Source organism: Oncorhynchus masou, chromosome 23, assembly GCF_036934945.1.
Source record: "Oncorhynchus masou masou isolate Uvic2021 chromosome 23, UVic_Omas_1.1, whole genome shotgun sequence".
Lineage (NCBI taxonomy): Eukaryota > Metazoa > Chordata > Actinopteri > Salmoniformes > Salmonidae > Oncorhynchus > Oncorhynchus masou.
The window spans coordinates 3,287,545-3,304,465 of record NC_088234.1 but is presented as its reverse complement, the minus strand read 5'-3'; the positions used below and the strand labels follow the sequence as shown (position 1 = coordinate 3,304,465).

Here is a 16,921-nt window from a genome sequence, read left to right as displayed (position 1 = left end):
ATATACCTGATGATCAGGTACTGGACATAAGAGAGTCTGTACCAGGAGACATTAGTCCTGTGGTCTGGTTGATATACCTGATGATCAGGTACTGGACATAAGAGAGTCTGTACCAGGAGACATTAGTCCTGTGGTCTGGTTGATATACCTGATGATCAGGTACTGGACATAAGAGAGTCTGTAACAGGAGACATTAGTCCTGTGGTCTGGTTGATATACCTGATGATCAGGTACTGGACATAAGAGAGTCTGTACCAGGAGACATTAGTCCTGTGGTCTGGTTGATATACCTGATGATCAGGTACTGGACATAAGAGAGTCTGTAACAGGAGACATTAGTCTGGCTGATATACCTGATGATCAGGTACTGGACATAAGAGAGTCTGTACCAGGAGACATTAGTCCTGTGGTCTGGTTGATATACCTGATGATCAGGTACTGGACATAAGAGAGTCTGTACCAGGAGACATTAGTCCTGTGGTCTATTGATATAGATGATCAGGTACTGGACATAAGAGAGTCTGTAACAGGAGACATTAGTCCTGTGGTCTGGTTGATATACCTGATGATCAGGTACTGGACATAAGAGAGTCTGTAACAGGAGACATTAGTCCTGTGGTCTGGATGATATACCTGATGATCAGGTACTGGACATAAGAGAGTCTGTACCAGGAGACATTAGTCCTGTGGTCTGGTTGATATACCTGATACATTACAATAATGAGACATTAGTCCATTATTCCATTCAGCTCTATAGTTATAGTCTCTCTATAATAACCCAGCTTTGTTAGGTGGGACAGGTCTCTATAGAAAGTTATAGTCTCTCTATAGTAACCCTATAGCATATAGTTATAGTCTCTCTATAGTAACCCTATAGCATATAGTTATAGTCTCTCTATAGTAACTCAGCTCTATAGTTATAGTCTCTCTATAGTAACCCTATAGCATATAGTTATAGTCTCTCTATAGTAACTCAGCTCTATAGTTATAGTCTCTCTATAGTAACCCTATAGCATAGAGTTATAGTCCCTCTATAGTAACCCTATAGCATAGAGTTATTGTCTATAGTAACTCTTCCTCCCCTCTCCATCTCATCCAGATCATCATTCTGTGGTCCAGCAGCCAGTAAAGTCTCCATCTCCAGAACAGACTTCCCCCCTGAACCAGGAGCTGACTTCCTCCCTGAACCAGGAGCAGACTTCCTCCCTGGAAAATACTTAATCCCTTCAATCCTCTCAGACTCTATTAAAGATAGAAAGGAACAACATCAGAATAACCTGACCAGACAGAGAGAGAGAGAGAGAGATAATAAACTGACCAGACAGAGAGAGAGAGAGATAATAAACTGACCAGACAGAGAGAGAGAGAGAGAGATAATAAACTGACCAGACATAATAAGACCAGAGAGAGAGAGAGAGATAATAAACTGACCAGACAGAGAGAGATAATAAACTGACCAGACAGAGAGATATAATAAACTGACCAGAGAGAGAGATATAATAAACTGACCAGACAGAGAGAGAGAGATAATAAACTGTAAACTGACCAGACAGAGAGAGATATAATAAACTGACCAGACAAGAGAGATATAATAGACTGAGATAGAGATAATAAACTGACCAGACAGAGAGATATAATAAAATAAACTGACCAGACAGAGAGAGAGATAATAAACTGACCAGACAGAGAGAGAGAGAGAGAGATAATAAACTGACCAGACAGAGAGATATAATAAACTGACCAGACAGAGAGAGAGAGATAATAAACTGACCAGACAGAGAGATATAATAAACTGACCAGACAGAGAGATATAATAAACTGACCAGACAGAGAGAGAGAGATAATAAACTGTAAACTGACCAGACAGAGAGAGATATAATAAACTGACCAGACAGAGAGAGACAGAGATATAATAAACTGACCAGGCAGAGATATATAATAAACTGACCAGACAGAGAGAGAGAGAGAGAGAGAGAGAGAGAGAGAGAGAGAGAGAGAGATAATAAACTGACCAGACAGAGAGATATAATAAACTGACCAGACAGAGAGAGATATAATAAACTGTAAACAGATAATAAACTGACCAGACAGAGAGAGATATAATAAACTGACCAGACAGAGAGAGACAGAGATATAATAAACTGACCAGACAGAGAGATATAATAAACTGACCAGACAGAGATAGATATAATAAACTGACCAGACAGAGAGAGAGATAATAAACTGACCAGACAAAGAGAGAGAGATAATAAACTGACCAGGCAGAGATATATAATAAACTGACCAGACAGAGAGAGACAGAGATATAATAAACTGACCAGACAGAGAGATATAATAAACTGACCAGACAGAGAGAGACCAGAGAGAGAGATATAATAAACTGACCAGACAGAGATATAATAAACTGAGAGAGAGATATAATAAACTGACCAGACAGAGAGAGATATAATAAACTGACCAGACAGAGAGAGATATAATAAAGACCAGACAGAGAGAGAGAGAGAGATATAATAAACTGACCAGACAGAGAGATATAATAAACTGACCAGACAGAGATATATAATAAACTGAAGACAGAGAGAGAGAGAGACCAGACAGAGATATAATAAACTGACCAGACAGAGAGATATAATAAACTGACCAGACAGAGACAGAGAGATATAATAAACTGACCAGACAGAGAGAGAGAGAGATATAATAAACTGACCAGACAGAGAGATATAATAAACTGACCAGACAGAGAGAGAGATATAATAAACTGACCAAACAGAGAGAGATAATAAACTGACCAGACAAAGAGAGAGAGATAATAAACTGACCAGACAGATATAATAAACTGACCAGAGATATAATAAACTGACAGACAGACCAGACAGAGATATAATATAAACTGACCAGACAGCAGAGAGATATAATAAACTGACCAGACAGAGAGATATAATAAAGAGAGATAATAAACTGACCAGACAGAGAGATATAATAAACTGACCAGACAGAGAGAGACCAGAGAGAGAGATAATAAACTGACCAGACAGAGAGATATAATAAACTGACCAGACAGAGAGATATAATAAACTGACCAGACAGAGATATAATAAACTGACCAGACAGAGAGATATAATAACCTGACCAGACAGAGAGATATAATAAACTGACCAGACAGAGAGATATATAATAAACTGACCAGACAGAGAGATATAATAAACTGACCAGACAGAGAGATATAATAAACTGACCAGACAGAGAGATATAATAACCTGACCAGACACAGAGATAATAAACTGACCAGACAGAGAGATATAATAAACTGACCAGACAGAGAGATATAATAAACTGACCAGACAGAGAGAGAGAGATAATAAACAGAGAGATATAATAAACTGACCAGACAGACAGAGAGAGATATAATAAACTGACCAGACAGACAGAGATATAATAAACTGACCAGACAGAGAGATATAATAAACTGACCAGACAGAGATATATAATAAACTGACCAGACAGAGAGATATATAATAAACTGACCAGACAGAGAGATAATAAACTGACCAGACAGACAGACTGACCAGACAGAGAGAGATAATAAACTGACCAGACAGAGAGATATAATAACCTGACCAGACAGAGAGATATAATAACCTGACCAGACAGAGAGATATAATAAACTGACCAGACAGAGAGAGATAATAACCTGACCAGACAGAGAGATATAATAAACTGACCAGACAGACAGACTGACCAGTAATTGTAGAAACATTAGAATCATAAAGACTGATTACTTTGGGAAGGAGTCTGTGTTTCCTGTTGACCTCCTGGAGAGGTGGAGAGGGATTGGATCTCTCTAGCTTCCTCTGAGGACAAGAACAGAGAGTCAGATATAATACATACAGTGCCTTGCGAAAGTATTCGGCCCCCTTGAACTTTGCGACCTTTTGCCACATTTCAGGCTTCAAACATAAAGATATAAAACTGTATTTTTTTGTGAAGAATCAACAACAAGTGGGACACAATCATGAAGTGGAACGACATTTATGGGATATTTCAAACTTTTTAAACAAATCAAAAACTGAAAAATTGGGCGTGCAAAATGATTCAGCCCCCTTAAGTTAATACTTTGTAGCGCCACCTTTTGCTGCGATTACAGCTGTAAGTCGCTTGGGGTATGTCTCTATCAGTTTTGCACATCGAGAGACTGAATTTTTTCCCATTCCTCCTTGCAAAACAGCTCGAGCTCAGTGAGGTTGGATGGAGAGCATTTGTGAACAGCAGTTTTCAGTTCTTTCCACAGATTCTCGATTGGATTCAGGTCTGGACTTTGACTTGGCCATTCTAACACCTGGATATGTTTATTTTTGAACCATTCCATTGTAGATTTTGCTTTATGTTTTGGATCATTGTCTTGTTGGAAGACAAATCTCCGTCCCAGTCTCAGGTCTTTTGCAGACTCCATCAGGTTTTCTTCCAGAATGGTCCTGTATTTGGCTCCATCCATCTTCCCATCAATTGTAACCATCTTCCCTGTCCCTGCTGAAGAAAAGCAGGCCCAAAACATGATGCTGCCACCACCATGTTTGACAGTGGGGATTGGTGATGAGCTGTGTTGCTTTTACGCCAAACATAACGTTTTGCATTGTTGCCAAAAAGTTCAATTTTGGTTTCATCTGACCAGAGCACCTTCTTCCAAATGTTTGGTGTGTCTCCCAGGTGTCTTGTGGCAAACTTTAAACAACACTTTTTATGGATATTTTTAAGAAATGGCTTTCTTCTTGCCACTTTTCCATAAAGGCCATATTTGTGCAATATACGACTGATTGTTGTCCTATGGACAGAGTCTCCCACATCAGCTGTAGATCTCTGCAGTTCATCCAGAGTGATCATGGGCCTCTTGGCTGCATCTCTGATCAGTCTTCTCCTTGTATGAGCTGAAAGTTTAGAGGGACGGCCAGGTCTTGGTAGATTTGCAGTGGTCTGATACTCCTTCCATTTCAATATTATCGCTTGCACAGTGCTCCTTGGGATGTTTAAAGCTTGGGAAATCTTTTTGTATCAAAATCCGGCTTTAAACTTCTTCACAACAGTATCTCGGACCTGCCTGGTGTGTTCCTTGTTCTTCATGATGCTCTCTGCGCTTTTAACGGACCTCTGAGACTATCACAGTGCAGGTGCATTTATACGGAGACTTGATTACACACAGGTGGATTGTATTTATCATCATTAGTCATTTAGGTCAACATTGGATCATTCAGAGATCTTCACTGAACTTCTGGAGAGAGTTTGCTGCACTGAAAGTAAAGGGGCTGAATAATTTTGCCTGCCCAATTTTTCAGTTTTTGATTTGTTAAAAAAGTTTGAAATATCGTTCCACTTCATGATTGTGTCCCACTTGTTGTTGATTCTTCACAAAAAAATACAGTTTTATATCTTTATGTTTGAAGCCTGAAATGTGGCAAAAGGTCGCAAAGTTCAAGGGGGCCGAATACTTTCGCAAGGCACTGCAATAAACTGACCATCAATTGTATATAACAGATAGATGGTGGATGGTTTAGATGGTCTCTTCAGAACAAGAACAGATAGTCAGAAACACATGTTAGTGAGTTATCTTAACATGACAGACACACGTGAACAAAGACACACACTACTTACTCAGTTCTTCTTTGAGTTCATCTGGTGTAAGAATTAAATAAAGATAGTGAGATAGTGATAATTAAATAATCATTGAATCATGAGATTTATACACTATATGAACAAAAGTATGTGGACACCTGCTCATTGAACATCTCATTACAAAATCATGGGCATTAATATGGAGTTGAATATGGAGTCCACTATTCTGGGAAGGCTTTCCACTAGATGATGGAACATTGCTGTGGGGACTCCATTCAGCCACAAGAGCATTAGTGAGGTCTCCCTCTCTCTCTTCTCTCAGAGGACCTGAGCCCTAGGACCATGCCTCAGGACAATCTGGCCTGATGACTCCTTGCTGTCCCCAGTCCACCTGGTTGTGCTAAGCGTCAATATAGAGACAAATTAGAGTCGTATTTCAATGGCTCAGACACAAGAGGTATGTGGCAGGGTCTACGGTCAATCACGGATTACAAAAAGAAAGCCAGCCGGCGTCTTGCTGCCAGACAAATTAACACAACTTCTTTGCTCGCTTTGAGGACAATACAATGCCACCGACACGGCCCGCTACCAAAACTTTGGATTCTCCTTCACCGTGGCCAACGTGAGTCAAACAGGCCACCCCTCAGAGCCTGGTTCCTCTGGTCTACCCAGTACAGCCAGTAGAGGACTGGCCACCCCTCAGAGCCTGGTTCCTCTCTACCCAGTACAGCCAGTAGAGGACTGGTCCCCCTCAGAGCCTGGTTCCTCTGGTCTACCCAGTACAGCCAGTAGAGGACTGGTCCCCCCTCAGAGCCTGGTTCCTCTGGTCTACCCAGTACAGCCAGTAGAGGACTGGTCACCCCTCAGAGCCTGGTTCCTCTCTTCCCAGTACAGCCAGAAGAGGACTGGCCACCTCTCATAGCCTGGTTCCTCTGGTCTACCCAGTACAGCCAGTAGAGGACTGGTCCCCCCTCAGAGCCTGGTTCCTCTGGTCTACCCAGTACAGCCAGTAGAGGACTGGTCAGAGCCTGGTTCCTCTCTTCCCAGAGCCTGGTTCCTCTCTACCCAGTACAGCCAGTAGAGGACTGGTCAGAGCCCCCCTCAGAGCCTGGTTCAGAGCCCTCTGGTCTACCCAGTACAGCCAGTAGAGGACTGGTCACCCCTCAGAGCCTGGTTCCTCTCTTCCCAGTACAGCCAGAAGAGGACTGGCCACCCCTCATAGCCTGGTTCCTCTCTTGGTTTCTTCCTAGGTTCTGGCCTTTCTAGGGAGTTTTTCCTAGCCACCGTGCTTCTACATCTGCATTGATTACTGTTTGGGGTTTTAGGCTGGGTTTCTGTACAGCACTTTGTGACATCAGCTGATGTAAAAAGGGCTTTATAAATACATTTGATTGATGGATTGATGCCGGGCGATTAGGCCTGGCTCGCAGTCGGCGTTCCAATTCATACCAAATGTGTTTGATGAGGTTGAGGTCAGGGCTCTGTTCAGGCCAGTCAAGTTCTTCCACACCGAGCTCAACAAACCATTTCTATATGGACCTCGCTTTGTGCACGGGGGCATTGTCATACTGAAACAGGAAAGGCCTTCCCCAAACTGTTGCCATAAACCTGGAAGCACAGAATCGTCTAGAATGTCATTGAATGCTGTAATGTTAAGATTTCCTTCACTGGGACTAAGGGGCCCGAACCATGAAAAACAGCCCCAGAACAGTATTCCTCCTCCACCAAACTTTACAGTTGGCACTATGCATTGGGGCGGTAGCGTTCTCCTGGCATCCGCCAAACCCAAATTAATCTGTCGGACTGCCAGATGGTGAAGTGTGATTCATCATTCCTGAGAACGTATTTCCACTAGTCCAGAGTCCAATGGCGGTGAGCTTTACATCACTCCACCCGACTCTTGGCATTGAGCATGGTGATCTTAGGCTTGTGTGCGGCTGCTCGGCCACGGAAACCCATTTCATGAAGCTTCAGACAAACAGTTATTGTGTTGATGTTGCATCCAGAGGCAGTTTGGAACTCTGTAGTGAGTGTTGCAACCGAGAACAGACGATTTTTACGCCCTTCAACACTTGGCGGTCCCATTCTGTGAGATTCTGTGGCCTACCACTAAACGACTGACACATTTTTGCTCCTAGATGTTTCCACTCCACAATAACAGCACTTACAGTTGACCGGGGCAGCTCCAGCAGGGCAGAAACTTGATGAACTGACTTGTTGGAAAGGTGGCATCCTAAGACAGTGCAACGTTGAAAGTCACTGAGCTCTTCAGTAAGGCCATTCTACTGACAATGTTTGTCTATGGAGATTGCATGGCTGTGTGCTTGATTTTATACACCTGTCAGCAACAGGTGTGGCTGAAATAGAATCTACTAATTTAAAGAGTTGTACATACTTTGTATTTATAGTGTAGTTAATCAGTGTAATTTATAGTGTAGTTAATCAGTGTAATATATAGTGTAATTAATCAGTGTAATATATAGTGTAGTTAATCAGTGTAATATATAGTGTAGTTAATCAGTGTAATATAGTGTAGTTAATCAGTGTAATATATAGTGTAGTTAATCAGTGTAATGTATAGTGTAGTTAATCAGTGTAATATATAGTGTAGTTAATCAGTGTAATATATAGTGTAGTTAACCAGTGTAATATATAGTGTAGTTAACCAGTGTAATATATAGTGTAGTTAATCAGTGTAATATATAGTGTAGTTAACCAGTGTAATATATAGTGTAGTTAACCAGTGTAATATATAGTGTAGTTAAGTGTAATATATAGTGTAGTTAACCAGTGTAATATATAGTGTAGTTAATCAGTGTAATATAATATATAGTGTAATATATAGTGTTAACCAGTGTAATATATAGTGTAGTTAATCAGTGTAATATATAGTGTAATATATAGTGTAATATATAGTGTAGTTAATCAGTGTAATATATAGTGTAGTTAATCAGTGTAATATATAGTGTAGTTAATCAGTGTAATATATAGTGTAGTTAATCAGTGTAATATAGTGTAGTTAATCAGTGTAATATATAGTGTAGTTAATCAGTGTAATATATGTAGTTAACCAGTGTAATATATAGTGTAATATATAGTGTAGTTAATCAGTGTATATATAGTGTAGTTAATCAGTGTGTCATATATAGTGTAGTTAACCAGTGTAATATATAGTGTAGTTAACCAGTTGTAATATATAGTGTAGTTAATCAGTGTAATATATAGTGTAGTTAGTCAGTGTAATATATAGTGTAGTTATAATATATAGTGTAGTTAATCAGTGTAATATATAGTGTAGTTAATCAGTGTAATATATAGTGTAGTTAACCAGTGTAATATATAGTGTAGTTAAACAGTGTAATGTATAGTGTAGTTAACCAGTGTAATATATAGTGTAGTTAATCAGTGTAATATATAGTGTAGTTAATCAGTGTAATATATAGTGTAGTTAATCAGTGTAATATATAGTGCAAATATTTTTAATAAAAGTTATTAATCAGTTGTAATAATAGTTTTAATCAGTGTGATATCCTCTGTAAACAGTGAATATAGGTAAATCAAACATGATGTATTACCCTAGAACATGAAGAAGACTATTTTTAAGGAAAATGTTTTCACTTGGAGACAGTAGAAATACATGCAGTTGGGAAGAACTGAAGACAGACTATATTCTGAACTATCCTCAGACTGGAAGACAGAAGATAAAACATGATGTATTATGGGTACTAGAACATGAAGACAGACTACATCCTCTCTATTCTGACCTCCTCTGGAGACAGTAGATAAAACATGATGCATTATGGGTACTAGAACATGAAGACAGACTACATGAATATAGTAAAACAGAGACAACACTTACCCAGCTGTCCTTGTCAGGTTTTGAAGATCATCTAGGGGAGAAATATATTTAATCATCTTGCCACCAAAACAGACAGACAGACAGACAGAAAGACAGACAGGAACATAGACAGACACAAACACACTACTTACAAAGGTACACATTCTTCCTCATTTGAACTGTGGATGACAGACAGAACATAATCAGTTATTAGACATGTTGACACCTAAAACATCAGTTATTATCAAACCTGCTGGACTCCTTAGAGCCTGGAACTCTACCCAGTACAGCCAGTACAGACTGGTCAACATAGACAGCCTGGAACATAGACAGACCCAGTACACAGTAGAGGACTGGTCACCCCTCAGAGCCTGGTTCCTCTCTACCCAGTACAGCCAGTAGAGGACTGGTCACAGACAGAGCCTGGTTCCTCTGGTACCCAGTACAGCCAGTAGACAGGCCATAGAGCCAGACAGTACACACAGACAGAGCCTGGTTCCTCTGGTACCCAGACAGCCAGACAGACAGACAGAGCCTGGTTCCTCTGGTCTACCCAGTACAGCCAGTAGAGGACTGGTCACCCCTCAGAGCCTGGTTCCTAGACACCCAGTACAGCCATAGACAGAGGACTGGTCACCCCTCAGCCTGGTTAGACAGTACAGCCAGGAACTGGTCACCCCTCAGACTGGAACAGTACAGCCAGACAGACTGGTCATAGACAGAGCCTGGTACACCCAGTACAGCCAGACAGGACTGGTCACCCTCAGAGCCTGGTTCCTCTGGTCTACCCAGTACAGCCAGTAGAACTGGTCACCCCTCAGAGCCTGGTTCCTCTGGTCTATCCAGACAGACAGACAGAACTGGTCAGACAGAGCCTGGAACATAGACAGACAGACAGGACTGGAACACCCTAGACTGGTTCCTCTGGAACAGTAGACAGACAGACAGGAATATAGACAGACAGACAGGAACTGGTCACCCTCAGAGCCTGGTTCCTCTGGACAGTACAGCCAAGAGGACTGGTCAGACAGACAGAGCCTGGTTCCTCTGGTCTACCCATACAGCCAGTAGAGGACTGGTCACCCCACAGAGCCTGGTTCCTCTGGTCTACCCAGTACAGCCAGTAGACAGACTGGTCACCCCTCAGAGCCTGGTTCCTCTGGTCTACCCAGTACAGCCAGACAGAGGTCACCCTCAGAGCCTGGTCCTCTCTCCCCAGTACACCAGTAGAGGACTGGTCACCCCTCAGAGCCTGGTTCCTCTGGTCTACCCAGTTTGAACTGGTCACCCCTCAGAGCCTGGTTCCTCTGGCAAAAAACAGATAATCAGTAGAGGACTGGTCACACCTCAGAGCCTGGTTCCTATCTACCCAGTACAGCCAGTAGAGGACTGGTCACCCCTCAGAGCCTGGTTCCTCTGGTCTACCCAGTACAGCCAGTAGAGGACTGGTCACCCCTCAGAGCCTGGTTCCTCTCTACCCAGTACAGCCAGTAGAGGACTGGTCACCCTCAGAGCCTGGTTCCTCTGGTCTACCCAGTACAGCCAGTAGAGGACTGGTCACCCCTCAGAGCCTGGTTCCTCTCTCCCCAGTACAGCCAGTAGAGGACTGGTCACCCCTCAGAGCCTGGTTCCTCTCTACCCAGTACAGCCAGTAGAGGACTGGTCACCCCTCAGAGCCTGGTTCCTCTGGTCTACCCAGTACAGCCAGTAGAGGACTGGTCCCCCTCAGAGCCTGGTTCCTCTCTACTCAGGACAGCCAGTAGAGGACTGGTCTCTCTTCCTCGGTTTCTGCCTTTCTAGGGAGTTTTTCCTAGCCAACGTGCTTCTCCACCTGCATTGCTTGCTGTTTGGGGTTTTAGGCTGGGTTTCTGTACAGCACTTTGAGATATCAGCTGATGTAAGAAGGGCTATATAAATAAATTTGATTGATCAATTGATGCTGGGCGATTAGGCCTGGCTCGCAGTCGGTGTTCCAATTCATCTCAAAGGTGTTTGATGGGGTTGAGGTCAGGGCTCTGTGCAGGCCAGTCAAGTTCTTCCATACCAATCTTGACAAACCATTTCTGTATGGACCTCACTTTGTGCATAGTGGCATTGTCATGCAGAAACAGGAAAGGGTCTCTCCCAAACTGTTGCCACAAATATTTCCTTATTCTGGAACTAAGGGGCCCGAAACATGAAACAGCCCCAGACCATTATTTATCCTCCACCAAATTTTACAGTTGACACAATGCATTGGGGAAGGTAGGTTCTCCTAGCAGTAAACCCAAATTAATCTGTCGGACTGCCAGATGGTGAAGCGTGATTCATCACTCCAGAGAACGTATTTCCACTAGTCCAGAGTCCAATGGCGGTGAGCTTTACATCACTCCACCCGAATCTTGGCATTGCGCATGGTGGTCTTAGGCTTGTGTGCGGCTGCTCGGCAATGGAAACCCATTTCATGAAGCTTCAGACAAACAGTTATTGTGTTGACGTTCCTTCCAGAGGCAGTTTGGAACTCTGTAGTGAGTGTTGCAACTGAGGACAGGTGATTTTTACACCCTTCAACACTTGGCGGTCCCATTCTGTGAGATTCTGTGGCCTACCACTAAACGGCTGACGCATTTTTGCTCCTAGATGTTTCCACTCCACAATAACAGCACTTACACTTGACCGGGGCAGCTCCAGCAGGGCAGAAACTTGATGAACTGACTTGTTGGAAAGGTGGCATCCTAAGACAGTGCAACGTTGAAAGTCACTGAGCTCTTCAGTAAGGCCATTCTACTGACAATGTTTGTCTATGGAGATTGCATGGCTGTGTGCTTGATTTTATACACCTGTCAGCAACGGGTGTGGCTGAAATATAATCAGTGTAATATATAGTGTAGTTAACCAGTGTAATATATAGTGTAGTTAATCAGTGTAATTTATAGTGTAGTTAACCAGTGTAATATATAGTGTAGTTAATCAGTGTAATTTATAGTGTAGTTAATCAGTGTAATTTATAGTGTAGTTAACCAGTGTAATTTATATGGCTGATATCTCAGTGTAGTTAACCAGTGTAATTTATAGTGTAGTTAATCAGTGTAATTTATAGTGTAGTTAATCAGTGTAATTTATAGTGTAGTTAATCAGTGTAATATATAGTGTAATATATAGTGTAATATATAGTGTAGTTAATCAGTGTAATATATAGTGTAGTTAATCAGTGTAATATATAGTGTAGTTAGTCAGTGTAATATATAGTAGGTAATCAGTGTAATGTATAGTGTAGTTAATCAGTGTAATGTATAGTGTAGTTAATCAGTGTAAATATAGTGTAGTTAACCAGTGTAATATATAGTGTAGTTAATATATAGTGTAGTTAATCAGTGTAATATATAGTATAGTTAACCAGTGTAATATATAGTGTAGTTAACCAGTGCAATATATAGTGTAGTTAACCGGTGTAATATATAGTGTAGTTAACCGGTGTAATATATAGTGTAGTTAGTCAGTGTAATATATAGTGTAGTTAGTCAGTGTAATATATAGTGTAGTTAATCAGTGTAATTTATAGTGTAGTTAATCAGTGTAATATATAGTGTAATATATAGTGTAATATATAGTGTAGTTAATCAGTGTAATATATAGTGTAGTTAATCAGTGTAATATATAGTGTAGTTAGTCAGTGTAATATATAGTGTAGGTAATCAGTGTAATGTATAGTGTAGTTAATCAGTGTAATGTATAGTGTAGTTAATCAGTGTAATATATAGTGTAGTTAACCAGTGTAATATATAGTGTAGTTAATATATAGTGTAGTTAATCAGTGTAATATATAGTATAGTTAACCAGTGTAATATATAGTGTAGTTAACCAGTGAAATATATAGTGTAGTTAACCGGTGTAATATATAGTGTAGTTAACCTGTGTAATATATAGTGTAGTTAGTCAGTGTAATATATAGTGTAGTTAGTCAGTGTAATATATAGTGTAGTTAACCAGTGTAATATATAGTGTAGTTAACCAGTGTAATATATAGTGTAGTTAACCAGTGTAATATATAGTGTAGTTAATCAGTGTAATATATAGTGTAGTTAACCAGTGTAATATATAGTGTAGTTAACCAGTGCAATATATAGTGTAGTTAATATAGTGTAGTTAACCAGTGTAATATATAGTGTAGTTAATATAGTGTAGTTAACCAGTGTAATATATAGTGTAGTTAACCAGTGTAATATATAGTGTAGTTACCCTGTGTAATATATAGTGCAAATATTTTTAAGGAAAATGTTTTCACTTAAATCAATGAAATACATGCAGTTGTGGAAGCACAACTTACCGTTTTCTTTTCTGACCTCCTCTGTAAACAGAAGAAAGAGAAGATAAAACATGATGTATTATGGGTACTAGAACATGAAGACAGACTACATCCTCACTATTCTGACCTCCTCTGGAGACAGTAGATAAAACATGATGCATTATGGGTACTAGAACATGAAGACAGACTACATCCCTCTATTCTGACCTCCTCTGGAGACAGTAGATAAAAATGATGCATTATGGGTACTAGAACATGAAGACAGACTACATGAATATAGTAAACACAGAGACAACACTTACCCAGCTGTCCAGTCAGGTTTTGAAGATCATCTAGGGGAGAAATATATTTAATCATCTTGCCACCAAAACAGACAGACAGACAGACAGACAGACAGACAGACAGACAGATACATAGACAGACACAAACACACTACTTACAAAGGTAACATTCTTCCTCATTTGAATCTGTGGATGTTGGTAAAAAAACAGATAATCAGTTATTAGACATGTTGACACCTAAAACCATCATGTTATTATCAAACCCTGCTGGTCCCTCCTTAGAGCCTGGTTCCTCTCTACCCAGTACAGCCAGTAGAGGACTGGTCACCCCTCAGAGCCTGGTTCCTCTGGTCTACCCAGTACAGCCAGTAGAGGACTGGTCACCCCTCAGAGCCTGGTTCCTCTGGTCTACCCAGTACAGCCAGTAGAGGACTGGTCACCTCTCAGAGCCTGGTTCCTCTGGTCTACCCAGTACAGCCAGTAGAGGACTGGTCACCCCTCAGAGCCTGGTTCCTCTGGTCTACCCAGTACAGCCAGTAGAGGACTGGTCACCCCTCAGAGCCTGGTTCCTCTGGTCTACCCAGTACAGCCAGTAGAGAACTGGTCACCCCTCAGAGCCTGGTTCCTCTGGTCTACCCAGTACAGCCAGAAGAGGACTGGTCAACCCTCAGAGCCTGGTTCCTCTCTACCCAGTACAGCCAGTAGAGGACTGGTCACCCCTCAGAGCCTGGTTCCTCTGGTCTACCCAGTACAGCCAGTAGAGGACTGGTCACCCCTCAGAGCCTGGTTCCTCTCTCCCCAGTACAGCCAGTAGAGGACTGGTCACCCCTCAGAGCCTGGTTCCTCTGGTCTACCCAGTACAGCCAGAAGAGAACTGGTCAACCCTCAGAGCCTGGTTCCTCTCTACTCAGGACAGCCAGTAGAGGACTGGTCTCTCTCTTCCTCGGTTTCTGCCTTTCTAGGGAGTTTTTCCTAGCCAACGTGCTTCTCCACCTGCATTGCTTGCTGTTTGGGGTTTTAGGCTGGGTTTCTGTACAGCACTTTGAGATATCAGCTGATGTAAGAAGGGCTTTATAAATACATTTGATTGATCAATTGATGCCGGGCGATTAGGCCTGGCTCGCAGTCGGTGTTCCAATTCATCTCAAAGGTGTTTGATGGGGTTGAGGTCAGGGCTCTGTGCAGGCCAGTCAAGTTCTTCCATACCAATCTTGACAAACCATTTCTGTATGGACCTCACTTTGTGCATAGTGGCATTGTCATGCAGAAACAGGAAAGGGTCTCCCCCCAAACTGTTGCCACAAATATTTCCCTTCACTGGAACTAAGGGGCCCAAAACATGAAACAGCCCCAGATCATTATTTATCCTCCACCAAACTTTACAGTTGGCACTATGCATTGGGAAGGTAGCGTTCTCCTGGAATTCGCCAACCCAGATTAATCTGTCAGACTGCCAGATGGTGAAGCGTGATTCATCATTCCTGAGAACGTATTTCCACTAGTCCAGAGTCCAATGGCGGTGAGCTTTACACCACTCCACCCGACTCTTGGCATTGAGCATGGTGGTCTTAGGCTTGTGTGCGGCTGCTCGGCCACGGAAACCCATTTCATGAAGCTTCAGACAAACAGTTATTGTGTTGACGTTCCTTCCAGAGGCAGTTTGGAACTCTGTAGTGAGTGTTGCAACTGAGGACAGGTGATTTTTACACCCTTCAACACTTGGCGGTCCCATTCTGTGAGATTCTGTGGCCTACCACTAAACGGCTGACGCATTTTTGCTCCTAGATGTTTCCACTCCACAATAACAGCACTTACAGTTGACCGGGGCAGCTCCAGCAGGGCAGAAACTTGATGAACTGACTTGTTGGAAAGGTGGCATCCTAAGACAGTGCAACGTTGAAAGTCACTGAGCTCTTCAGTAAGGCCATTCTACTGACAATGTTTGTCTATGGAGATTGCATGGCTGTGTGCTTGATTTTATACACCTGTCAGCAACGGGTGTGGCTGAAATATAATCAGTGTAATATATAGTGTAGTTAACCAGTGTAATTTATAGTGTAGTTAATCAGTGTAATTTATAGTGTAGTTAATCAGTGTAATTTATAGTGTAGTTAATCAGTGTAATATATAGTGTAATATATAGTGTAATATATAGTGTAGTTAATCAGTGTAATATATAGTGTAGTTAATCAGTGTAATATATAGTGTAGTTAGTCAGTGTAATATATAGTGTAGGTAATCAGTGTAATGTATAGTGTAGTTAATCAGTGTAATGTATAGTGTAGTTAATCAGTGTAATATATAGTGTAGTTAACCAGTGTAATATATAGTGTAGTTAATATATAGTGTAGTTAATCAGTGTAATATATAGTGTAATATATAGTGTAATATATAGTGTAGTTAATCAGTGTAATATATAGTGTAGTTAATCAGTGTAATATATAGTGTAGTTAGTCAGTGTAATATATAGTGTAGGTAATCAGTGTAATGTATAGTGTAGTTAATCAGTGTAATGTATAGTGTAGTTAATCAGTGTAATATATAGTGTAGTTAACCAGTGTAATATATAGTGTAGTTAATATATAGTGTAGTTAATCAGTGTAATATATAGTATAGTTAACCAGTGTAATATATAGTGTAGTTAACCAGTGCAATATATAGTGTAGTTAACCGGTGTAATATATAGTGTAGTTAGTCGGTGTAATATATAGTAGTTAGTCAGTGTAATATAGTAGTTAGTCTGTGTAATATATAGTGTAGTTAATCAGTGTAATTTATAGTGTAGTTAATCAGTGTAATATATAGTGTAATATATAGTGTAGTTAATCAGTGTAATATATAGTGTAGTTAATCAGTGTAATATATAGTGTAGTTAGTCAGTGTAATATATAGTGTAGGTAATCAGTGTAATGT

At 40.9% G+C, this 16,921-nt stretch overlaps 2 long non-coding RNA genes across 2 annotated transcripts; both read right to left on the bottom strand.

Moving 5' to 3' along the window:
* Positions 1–510: 510 nt before the first annotated feature.
* On the bottom strand, positions 511–6,622 carry LOC135510176 (uncharacterized). The gene is made up of 3 exons (XR_010451076.1): positions 5,644–6,622; positions 3,780–3,851; positions 511–1,242 (listed from the first exon to the last, which is right to left on the bottom strand). It is a non-coding gene; the product is annotated as an uncharacterized LOC135510176 (long non-coding RNA).
* A 6,817-nt stretch (positions 6,623–13,439) lies between these two features.
* Positions 13,440–14,647, bottom strand: LOC135509872 (uncharacterized). The gene is made up of 3 exons (XR_010451000.1): positions 14,168–14,647; positions 14,030–14,059; positions 13,440–13,769 (listed from the first exon to the last, which is right to left on the bottom strand). It is a non-coding gene; the product is annotated as an uncharacterized LOC135509872 (long non-coding RNA).
* Between the last annotated feature and the right edge of the window lie 2,274 nt (positions 14,648–16,921).